We start from the raw sequence: 12,833 nt of genomic DNA on the forward strand, positions 1-12,833 counted from the left end.
TGAGTTTGTGTCTTGCCTGTATATTATGTAATCGAGCAGAAGGTACTGGGTTTTTTCTCTGGTGGTAGAAATACTAATTTTAGGGCTATCTTATGTAGTTTTTGTTTATTGTTTGTTCGTTGTAACCATTGTTTACTGCTATTTAGATAATGATATCCAATTCTCGAAGTAGTTTTTTGACATGGAAATTTCTATTAATCTACGTAACATGGTATGGTAGGCTGCCAATTTAAGTTGTTTAGGATTTGATGATGAATTGTGTATAGTCGTGTCAGTATGGGTAGGTTTATGAAATACGAAGAACTCATATTTGTTTTTAAGTCTTATAATTGGTAAATCTAGAAAATTTATGGATTGATTCTATTCCGTTTCTATTGCAAATTCAATATGACTATGGAGTGAATTAATATATAATAAGAATTGGTTAAGTTGCCTGTTCTTACCTAGTAGTACCAATATAACAACTGTTTGAAAACGGGATGTTTCGAAATCTTTGTTTCTAGATGATCCATAAAAATATCTGATAGCAATGAGGTTACAGAATTACTCATTATAAGTCCTGCACTATTATTTGTATATATTTAATTATTAAATTCAAAGTAGTACTGGTTTTTGCAAATTTCAAGAAGATGTAAAATTTCTGATGTAATGATTGTATTGGTTATATTAAGATCTAAAAGGTTTTTTACTAGAACAAAAGTTTCTGTAGGACTAATACAAGAAAAAGATTTTTAAATGACGTTTAGAGTAGTAGTATTATTCCGCTTTCAAAAAAAATCATTATTGCGTCAAAATTTCCGTATGCAATCAACGTCGAGTCGCGTGATTGAGTCGTCAAATTTGAATCGTTTACGAACTCACTTACAAATATCGGACCGCACTATCAAAAAAAAGTTGTGTGAAAATGCATTGCCAGCAAGAACCCCTAGAAAGAAGCCGTTCCTGAAAAAAAAAATAAAGGCAAAAACACATTGATTGGGCTTTGACACACAAAGAGCGGAGAGAAGAAGAATGAAGTAAAGTAATTTGGAGTGATAAAACCAGAATATCGTTCATTGGGAGTGATTGAGTAAAGTTTGTTCGCCGCGGGCTGATTAAAGAGCTCCTGAGTCTGAGAATTTATGCAATAACTCTTTTGCAACATGTAAAAAGTTTAAATAAAATATTCATTAAGTTAAACACAAACACAGTAAGGCTTAAACTAAATCACGCTAAACAATGCTGCCAATCGTATTCCACGCTCTTGCGATTATTTCAAACAATTCAAGAAGTTCTGAAACGTAATGAGTAGTCCACGAATGTTTTAATTTTTATTACGTTTTTATCAGTTTTATTTCATTATTTATCAGTAGTCGTTTTCATCTTACTTTGATTCGTTCTGTACTACTATATTTTTATTATCTTTCTTTCAACGTTATATAATGGTGGTTTTCTCTTAATCATTAACTTTTTTAGGTCTCACTGTTGTCTATGAACTTTGCTTTTTGCACTACTAACTGAATACTACATATGCCTCTAGTACAGCGTTTTCCGTTTTCACAATAATATTGATTTCATCAGCATAGTGGGAGATTTGCACTGATTTATTATATATTAAACCAATGGTTGTGATTTGTGACATACGTATTACTTTCCAGAGCCAGATTAAACAGTATACAGGAGAGAGGGTCTACCTGGCGCAGCCCGTTATTTATTTTAAAAGGTTCAGATAGTTCCCCCTGAATTCGTGCTCTACATTCAACTTTGTCAAGAATTAGTTTTGTTAAATTTACCAACTGATTTGGTATTCCGCAGAGTCGTAGGCTGCTTTGTAATCTATAAATATGTGATGGGTACCCATGCCATATTCCAGTGTTTTTTCTAAAATTTGTCTCAGGGTTGCAATCTGATGAACTGTCGATTTATGACCTTTTTTGGAATGAGGTGGAAAGGTTCAAAACCGACTAGGGAAGGTGTCCCTAGTACTGTTGGATTCGATCCAGAGAGGAAAACATGCTAGGGCATACAGTCCAGAGTATGGATTATATATACCGCATACCCCCCTGACCAGTCGCCTACCAACTAAAACCACCCCCTCTTCGACGCGGGATATTCCCGGACGAGTTCATTAGAGAACGAAACATGGGGATATCCTGCGCTGCCTGAAAGATACGTTCTCAGATGATGTCTTAAGTTATCCTATGCTGCTTGCCTAGGAGCGGCCAGCACATAGGGGAAGGTCCGGTTCCTGATTCGGAACAATAATTCAAGGACTAGTAGTTATTGGGAAAGGCAGTATACGTCCTTTGAAGATCATGGTTGACTATGGACTATGTGATATGAAAGGAGTCTGTATGTATCTGGAACAATTGGATAGAGAAGAAGGGGACTATCGTTCCTAAAGAATTCAGAGGACTTCTAACATCCTGATCAAGCTTTATTCGGAATAGTAGAGTACCCTGAAGAGTAGGGGTATGTGTACCTATGTTGCGTCTGCTATGCTGATTCGGCGGTATCCACGTACGTATCGCGTATGAGTTAGAAGGGAGAAAAAAGTTCTAAGTGGTCCCTTATGTGGTGCGAGAGGAGACCCTCCTCACCCATCTTGTTCGGCTCTTTCCAGGATGGTCTTTCGTTTCACAATTTGCGTGATCTGCTCTATTATAAATTCAAAGTTTTGTTTACTATGCAACGCTATATGTATAATATTATTGGGCCTTATATCCCCTAACCTATTCCGCAGCCTATTTTGTTCTTGGGCGAAAACATTGCACCGAAAGATGCAATGCTCCGCGTCGTCTCTCTCATGACATGTAGAGCACCTATCATCGTTGGTTTTCTTTATTTTAAATGTGTAAGACCTGAAAGACCCATGTCCTGTCAAAAATTGTGTAAAATAGTAATTTACCCGCTTAAATTTACAGTTGTACCACGCAACCACGTCTGGGATTAGCGTTTTTGTCCATTGAGCTTTCGTAATCTGTGCCTCCCATTCCGTTTGCCATTCTGTTAATATCTGCTCTCGTATGGTCGCCCTTACCAGAGGTAAGTGACCATTCCGGTTTTCGTATAGCATCTGCCGTTCCTTGGCTAGGAGATGGATGGGGATCGTACCTGCTATTGTCTGTAGGGCTATAGTAGAAGTGGTTCTGTACGCGCTTATGACTTTGAGTAGGGGTTTACGTTGTGCTCTTGTTATCATATCTTTATATTTTTGATATCTTAGTACATTTATCCAGACGGGGGTTGCGTATAGGAGGGTCGATTGTACAATATGTAGATATAGTCTTCTCTTGATGCTGCTTGGACCTCCTATATTAGGTGTTATTCTCTGGATGGATGCTGTTTGTTTGTCCGCCTTCTTAACCACTCTCGAAAGATGTTTCGTAAATCTTAAGCCTCTGTCCAAATCAATGCCTAAATATTTAGCACAGTTCGTTGGTCTCAGCTCATTGCTACCTAGTTGAAAGATCAGATCTGGCCCGTTTCTTGGAGCCTTCAGCATGACCACCTCGGTCTTGCTGCCTGCGAGTTCTAGGTCATTATTTTTCATCCAACTATTTACCTTGTTAAAACAGTCGTTTATCGTATCTACAATTTCCCAATACATGTCACTAATCGTTAAGATAGCTAGATCGTCGGCGTAGGCTATTGCTATGCTATCTCTGCCGTAGTCAATGTCCAGTACCCCATTGTAAAGTATATTCCATAATGTCGGGCCTAGTACTGATCCTTGCGGTACGCCAGCTGTTAATCGAATCTCTGCGTTTCTAGCCACTGACACATATCTGTCGGTTAAGTATCTTTTTATAATGTTTATTAAATATCCCGACACGTCTGCAGTTTCCAATTCTGCAGTGTGTGTTCTGCTTTGAGGGAAAAAGGGTATTCGCAATTTCCCTTCTTTTATCATCGCTCAGTTTGTACGGGGTCTCTGACCTCAGCGTTTTGGTGGCTATTCTATATGCATCACCCCATACATCGTTCTCCAGCGCCTCGCACAGGTTTTTTCAACATGTGCGCTTGGCCCTGTTAATCGTCTTTTTTAACTCATTTTTGGCGCTTTTATACTCGTCCTTTATCTGCTGGGTCCTATTCCTCTGCGCGATTCGCCTAAGTCTAACGCATTCTGTCCGTTTTTGCTATATTTCGTCATTCCACCAGTATGGTACAGTATATGTGACATATTTGTTATTACTGCTCGACTTGTGTGCTCGTATTATTGCATTTCTAAAGGTGGGAAAGTCGGTAGCTTCTTCTTGTAAGTTTCTGGTCTGTTCAGCAAATCTTACTTTATTAAAAGCGAGTGTTCTTCTGCCGTTCCTAGTTGTGACCTTTGTTCCTATCTCGAAGGAGATGTACTTATGAAAAGTAAACATGTTCTCGTCTAGTACATCCCAATTTGTAATTTTGTTTGCATAATTATTTGATGCTAGGGTAATATCTATGTGACTCCGTGATTCTCCTCTTTCGAAAGTGTGTTTACCGTTGTTTAACACTACCAAGTCGAACGATCAAATCCATTCGTTCCATAATTCCCCCCTATTGTCATTTCTTGGGGACCCCCATAGAATGGATTTGGCGTTTATATCACCAACGATTATGAAGTATTTTTCTACAAGTGACGCCTCAATAATACTATCTACCTTATCTTGACCTTGATTTATGACCTTAGAAACCAGCCTGGTATTTTTTTACTATCCGTTATGCATATGGTGCCATACGGTGACATAGTACTGTGGGAAATATTTTATACGATGCATTTCGAAGCGTAATTCCTCTGTGGTTAGAGCATTTAAAAAATACCTTTGTTATGTGAATGATGCAAAGTATTCCAATATTCCAATCATTGGGGAGGAATTTATGTGTCCCTGTTTCTTTTATAAGCTGCTATAATGCCATTATGGTATCGTGGACACTTTCTTCAGCTGAAAGATGATCTTAATATTAATATAGCTCAGGTTATATAAAGAGGACAAATCTTTCTTGAAATCATGTCGTTAGCTGTCGTTTTCTTGTGTCTTTTTGATATAACTCCTGCAGGAATAATGCTAGCATCTTGAAGCTTAGTACTTATCTTTGTCTTGGTTCAGGGAAAAAATATGTTGAATTTGGGATCAGTATGCAAATATTATATGCCAAACTTCACCATAGGTATAAATAACTTTGGATACAGAGAGCGTAGAAGCCTTGAAACCTAGTATATGTAATAATGATTCGAAATTTTATGGTTACGTGGGAAAGTTTGTAACCAGATTGTTTGACAAAAGATGGTTGGCAAAGGCTTTCTTTACATTCTAGAATTATGTCGGATCCTTTGATACTGCGTTGTATCAGTTTATTATTTTGAATTAATAGGGATAAGGAATACTAATTTCTATCGATATATTAAAAAGACTTTTAAATTGGATGTATTAATGTATGGAATCAAACATCGGTCATTTCTTTCTAAATCCATACTAAGGGCCTAAAGTTTTTCTAATTGTATTTTGAAATGTTATATATTATCAATTAATTTTTGTACAAAAAAATAAAATAACAAAAAAAAACTTGTTCGATATAACAAAGGTTTTGTAGATAGAAATTAATTTATGGAATTTCTGTTTATTTTATATTTTAGTAATCGTTTAACGGTTTAATAATTGGTGTTAGACATTACCTTCGGGGCATGGTTTTATTTGTTTATAATAGATCGCATGTAGTATATCAATTAGTATTGAACTTAATAGAAATAATTAGAATAAATAAATAAATTTAATGACGTACAGGGAAGACTTAGACTATACATCATCTAGCTATTCTACTTTCCATAAATCTGTATCTAAGAAAGAATAGCTCTTTCAAAGCAGCTTCAACTATGATTTTTAATGTAGGTACTGATATTATTTATCAGAAGTACTTGGTTTTACTGGATTTACTACGGTAATTATTTATACAGGGATTAGCCACTCGAAAGTGGCCTATTATTTGGCAATATTCATTTGATTTTCTAAAAAAGTATTTTTAAATTCGTTCGAAATAGTCTATTGACAAAACGCGTTGAAATTATTTCCACATTTTTTTAAAATCGAAAGTGTGGAAAGAGAACAGCGAAGTTATTTAATCAACTTCGTCACTTCTGCGTCTTAAAACTAGTTAAAAATTGCATAAAACGGGATGAGGAAGAACTAAAAGTGTGAAAAATGGGAATATAGTGGGTTAGGACTGAAGCGCCAGAGGTAGCAATTTTAAGTCATGTTAATTTGGAACCTACTTCAAGTACTAAAAAAAAGCTCAAGAATTTAGTTTTTCGCGCACTACTGTCCGCAGAGAACTGTAACATTACAAATATTACCGTTACAAAAGGCATTTAATACAGGAAATAAATGAAGATGGTCCAGACAGGAGACTCCAGTTGTGTGGCGGTATGACTGAGAAAATAAATAATTACCCAAACTCCATTTAATATTTGTGTTTTGGATGAATGTTTTTTCGTCTAAATGGTTCTATATATCGACAAAATTGCCGCAATTAGGCTGACGAAAAACCTAGAGTTTTGCAAGAAACACATACCAAATAGCCATTGAAATTAAACGTATGGAAAGGAATTGATGACTATCGTATTATTGGGTCATTTTTTAAACCAAGATTTGAATGGAGAAGCATATTTAGAATTATTAGAGGACACGGCTAATCTCATTTTGACAGATATAGTCGAAAATGATAACCGGTAGTCAGAAAAGCATTTGTTTTTCCAACAAGACGACGCACCTTTGCATTATAGCATAAACATAAGGCGATACCATAATAAATGGATTTCTAGGCAAAGGGTTTGACAAAGGGGTGTTATTTAAAGGCCAGAAAGATTCTAATATTTAACTCTCATGGACTTCTTCCTATGAGGTGGAAGCACAATTGAGAAGTATGAATACAAAGTAACTGCATGTCAAATAAAGTGTAAATTTCGTTCTTATAATGTACCATTTCTAGCATAATTATTAGGTAAAATATAAGTAGAGCTAGTATGTTTTAAATATTGCTTGTATACTCTTTCTGATAAATTTTGTAAACAGTTTTAAAATAGATATCTTAAATAAACCCGATAAGCCATAATGCATTGCATTTAAATTAATTTATTGTCAAATATAATATTTCAGTTTTAAAATATTTGGTTTGGTTTTATTAAATTCGTTTCCCTAGCACTTTAATGAGAGTTTGTAGATCTTGCACATGTGTAAAACACACTGTTTTCTTTTTATTTTAAAATTATAGTTATTTTAAAGATTTCCTAGCTGTCGAAACCAAACTATTGTTAAGTTTTTATATTTAGTCAAGTCGGGATGTCATTTAACCTTGCATGTCGAGCTTCACCAAATTTTATTGTTCTAACCTTTAGGTAAGGTCATTGGTAGTATAAATTTAAAACTGCTACTGAATTCCGCCGCCGCATTAGCCGCAATCTTGAATTTAAAGGGGATCCGTTACTGCTCATTTTTAACTTTTCAACAAAAATGGTAAGGACTGAAATTCTTGCAAATACGGTTTCCTACAATTGCTTCTATGCAATTTTTTTCGTGCGGTCGATATCTTCTGAGTTAAGATGTAAATAGTGACAAAGCACAATTATTGAATTATCTCGTTTATTATTTATTTCACGACTAAATGTACATTAAATATAAAGAATTATATTTTTTCTTCAAACGTCAAATAATGATGACATTACTTATCTAACTTGATCCTGTCAAAGTTTGATGTCTCCGCCGGCAGCAGTTTTTTTTTCCCATTTCTTTACGGCGGAGGGAAAAATGTTGTCATGGCAACAATATGAAACATGTCAGAAAGCAACAATACAAATGTCATTAACAACAATTAAACATCATTTTTATTTATAGTAATATTAAAAGTACAATTAGTTAATGAGGCATTTTCAAAATTGAAACCGTGCAAAAATGTTCCCGACTCTTGATATGCATTGGTAATTGTTGATGATACTGATAATCAAGAACAACTTTCAGCAATCATTCCCGATATTGGCGAATCATGAGGGTTTAAAATTTTTTGAGCATTATCGTTCTTATTTCTTATTGAATCCTCTATATATCCTTCGGCAACCGTGCTTGATTTCCAGCCCCCATGTCGTTTGAGGCATTCTAGATTTCCGCCTCCATTAATTAAAAGTGTTGCTAAAGTTCGTCGTAAAGAGTGACCCGTGTATGCGCTTGCATCGTTTAAATATAAATAACTAGCTACTTTTTGGGCTACTGCGCTGATCGAATGTATTCCCATTCCCATGCATACTTTTTATACAGTTTAATGTAGTTTTGACCAATTATCGTAAAAGATCTAACTTGTCGTGTTTTACTGTCTAGGATTTTGATAATTATTACATTTTCTTTATCCTCAATGTCCACAGTCTTCATTTTTACCATTTCGTCGCATCGACAGGCGCCGGTAACCCCAATTAACAAAACAATCTGAAATATTTTTATAATTTAGTAGAGTATACTTCATGCTTTGCAATATAATTTTTTTACCTTTAATCCTAAATACAACATCTGTTTTTTTCAGAAAGGCACGTAACTTTAAAAATTTGCTTATATCCACATTTTTTCTAATAACTAACTCGGATTTTATCATAGAGTATCGTGACCACATTGTAGAAGATTTCCATTTATTTTCATTTTCCATTATATTAAAATATGCCAGTAAAACGTCTTCGGTAACTTGCCGTACTCCTCTTGTATCGCACCACTCTTGGAAGTGCTTGTACGCTAACCGATACTTTATTCCGGACTTGGAGGGCCCCAAACGTGCTACTGCATCATTAGCCGCGGACTCAATTTCGTTTAGGTTTTCCATTTTCGCACTAAATTTGCGCTTGCGGTTGCAACAACAATAAGCTGTCTTTAATAATTGCAAACAACTGTCAAACAACTGTAACCAGGGAGACGCAAATCCCACCGACGACTTAATTATTTTAATTTCTAACATCTAGACGACTTTGATAGTTCTCACAGTTAATTTCGAGTAAAAATAGCGTATGAATTGTACTATTTATGGTTGAAAATTGCTACGTTTGAAGAAAAAATAGTATACTTTATTCGGCAAAGAAGCGACCTTTCTTGACTTGCCCTCTATTACGCGCCTCACTTCGTTCGGCGCGTAATATCGGGCGCGTCAAGAAAAGTTATGCTTCTCCTCCTCATAAAGTAATATACTATTATACACTTTTGATCTTTTGTTATAATCAATATTAAAGGTCGTACAATGGGTGGTACATATAGGAGTTGTTTTTTTTTCAGTATCTCGACCATTTTCAACTTTTCTACAAAGAAATTGTTGAAATTGCGATTTCCTACAATTTTTTCGTTGCAAATTTCTTCGTGCGGTCTATATTTTCCTAGTTAAGGAGAAAATAGTTAAGGGGAAAAATATAATTATTGAATTATCTCGTTTATTGTTGACTTTACTACATAAATGTACATAAATCAAACTGGAGAAAACTATATTTTATACAATTTTGATCTCTTATTGATTTGCTATAATCAATATTTAAGGTCATACACTTGCGGTGAAAGTGAAAAGGAATTTGAAAATTATATTTTCAAAACTCATTTCCACACGACCACCGGGGTAGAGTTTCAGTCACGTTGTTTTACGTAATATCCCCAGTAGCATACATTTTTCAGCATACACTTGTATTTCTTACAGCATAATAAAAGAGTTTGAACACTACGTTTTTTACTGTAACAACATTATTTTCAGTTGTAGCTTCTCGACAGATAAAAAACTCTCCATTTTAATTACAATGCGTCTATTGAGACAGGTTTGATGCCATTTACGTCCTGCTAGTGATGACGTTAGCGCCTAGGGTTCGTTAATCGCCTGTGTCTCATTAGGCTTGTCATAGGTGTAGAACTTTAAATGTTGATTGTATCAAAAAAATCAAACAAGTCAAAATTCTATAAAATATAATTTTGTTCATTTTTGTTTATGTATATTTTTGTCGTAAAGTTGATAATAAACAAGTTAATTCAATAATTATATTTAGTCCCAATTTTTCTCCTTGACTTAGAAAATATCGACAGCACGAAAACATTTGAAAAGATAAAATTGTAGGAAATCGCAATTGCAATAGTTTAAGTCCTAATAACACTATTCCTATAAAACCAATCCCCGCAATGCCTTACACTTGCGCCTTTTCCGCATACGTACCTACTTTAAAAATAGATTCAAGCAAAAAAATTAAATAGATCAAAAGTGTATCAAATGAATTTCTTTATTAAATTCTGAATTTTCTATAATTTGACGAATATTAAAAATGTGTTCTCTAGCCTTACCTGGGACGAATACGCATTGTTATTGTTCTCTGGGAATCTATGATAAGAGTATCGATTTTAGTCTTTCATTGATGATGGTCAGGAGAAGTTTGATCGCATGGGATTATAATGCTACTATACGGTAATTGTTGCAATCTGTTGATGGACCTTTGATTTGGTCAGTTTCCGATGTTCCAGATTTAATTGCAGGTCCTGAGTATAGCATAAATTCCTACCTCTCCTATTTTTTTTAATGTCTCAGCTGTTATTAAATTTCTTGCTCTGCTTTTCTGAATTTTAGTTTTTTTGTCGCTTTGTTTGGGTTGTTAGAGAACAGCATTTAGCAATATTCGTCCCCCACAGCTGCGATATCTTCTGGGTTTTTATGGTATTTCTACTATTATCTTTGATCATCTGTGTCTGCAGTTTGAATTTGACTTTTGAGAAAAGTTCTCTAGATTCTTGGCGGACAGCAATCTCTTCTAGTTATGCACTTATATTTTTAATATAATTATGTTTGTCTCTTCCATCCATCTCTATTTCTTTTTGTATCGAATTTAATGTCACGTTTAGAGCGTCCTGTCATTTAATTTTTTTTCTATACATTTTTTCTTTGGGACTTTGTGTTGTTGATGACCTCAGTGATTCACTTTGTGTGCTCCCACATTTTGTCTTTTATTTGTAATTGTCTTATTCTGTAGCATATTGCGGAATTCTGCTTGTAACATTTTGTGATCGAAACCACAGTTTGCAGATGGTTTTGTTTTTACATTGATTACTGAGCTCCTTCATCGTTTAGTGACAATAATATAATAAACTTGGTTTTTGTATCGTCCTCCAGAGGAAGTTATGTTGATAAGCTTTGCGGATAATGTTTAAACATTGTGGTAATCATTCTAAGATCCGTATCGATGGCAAACTGAAGAAGACGTTTACCCCTGTTATTTCCCTTGCCTAACCTATACTCACCTATCGTTCCTTTCAAATAGTCATCTATCTTCTTTATTCAGTTTTTAAATTCCAATCTCCTATTTATCATTGGTTTTTTCTTAAGAATGTTGGAGATGGTTTCATCTATTAGGTGGTATATTTCTTTTACTATACCTTCTGTTGCTTTGGATGTTGGAGTATATACCTGTATAATGTGCATGTTAGCTCTGATGGCATAAAAACTTTGTAGTGAGTGGTTTTCCAATGTACTTGGCGTTTCCAGTGTGTCTCAGATATTTTGTAGATATCTACTTTCTCCTTGATTGGTTCATTTTCTAATATATATCGTTTACTTGGATCTAGCAGCAATCTAACATTCCACGATGCGATGCCGTAATTTCTACTTAATGCCAAGTTTGATCTTCCAGTACCCCATTTGGCAAATATTGCCTTATTGTCATCAATTATTGCTCGGTCGCTTATTTTACACCATTCGACCTAGAATTGGTATAGCGCTGGTTACTAGCTAGATTTGACAGCACAGAATTGTCTTGCGCAGTTGTCTCTTCATAACGCTCTCTAAGAAGATATGTAGGTGGCTCCCCGTTGCTTGCCTAATCGCAGGATCACCGCCGGTTGAACTAAGATGTGGTTGCTGTCTGTGAGTATTTTACACTAAACCCAAATGTATGGATCATACATCATACAGTCCTAGAGCAATAATGAGATAGCTACGGCCGTATCGCATGCCCTCAGTTAATCCACCAGTACTTATTTGGTTTAACCTTATTCATACCTGTACTACCTATCAGCCGGAACGTTCCCTATCAGTCATTAGGACGCGACGTGTTCGGATTCAGGACTTCTCCCATCCAGTTCGTCTTCCGTGAAGTACTGAAAAGCTCCTACTCAGTTCAGAGCTACTTCTCCACGCAAGCTACTACCCACATAACGTTTAATGACCAACAAAAATTCAGTCACTTTCCGATCAGGATTTTTATTTTACAATATTCACTTTTTAACTAGAATTTTTATTACTACCGTTTTTTTTAATATTTTCTGGTTCACAACTTTCACAATAACATAATCTAGTTTAAAAAAAACCCTAAAGTTAAGAAACCCGAAATAAAAAATCACCAGGTATACATTTTTAAGCCGTAAATATAATCATAAGATGAAATAACAAATAGGAATGAAATACATGAAATAATGCGAGGATGTTTGATACTAACTCAACGTATTAGATTATCGAGGTGGACTTCTTGTCTTAACCTGCAAAGAGTGAGAATCTAAAGATTTCAAAAACAATTAATATTACATTAGAGTCCCACTATTAAGTATTGTTTAATCTGTTGTTGGAAGCAGTAGTCAGAAAGACTGTCTTCATATTGATAGGAAAATTAGTACAAACAATTTACCAACAACAATCAATATCTTCCAGTCTACAAAAAACCTAGAATGAACTGTATAGAATTTAATATCAGTGAAACACCCACGCGTCTAATATATTGGTCGATACGCGTATAGTACTCAAATTATAAAATATTTAAACTTTGTAGACAAACATAGCGTGTACTCTGAAATGGCCAGTGTGACGCTATCATGTTCCACCAATCTGTCGAGTTC

General features: G+C 35.0%; 1 protein-coding gene across 2 annotated transcripts in view; it reads left to right on the forward strand.

Moving 5' to 3' along the window:
• slo (calcium-activated potassium channel slo) overlaps window positions 1–12,833 on the forward strand; it is a 535,662-nt gene that overhangs the window by 481,379 nt on the left and 41,450 nt on the right. The window lies entirely within an intron of this gene.

This window comes from Diabrotica undecimpunctata, chromosome 8 (assembly GCF_040954645.1).
Source record: "Diabrotica undecimpunctata isolate CICGRU chromosome 8, icDiaUnde3, whole genome shotgun sequence".
In the NCBI taxonomy this organism is placed as follows: domain Eukaryota; kingdom Metazoa; phylum Arthropoda; class Insecta; order Coleoptera; family Chrysomelidae; genus Diabrotica; species Diabrotica undecimpunctata.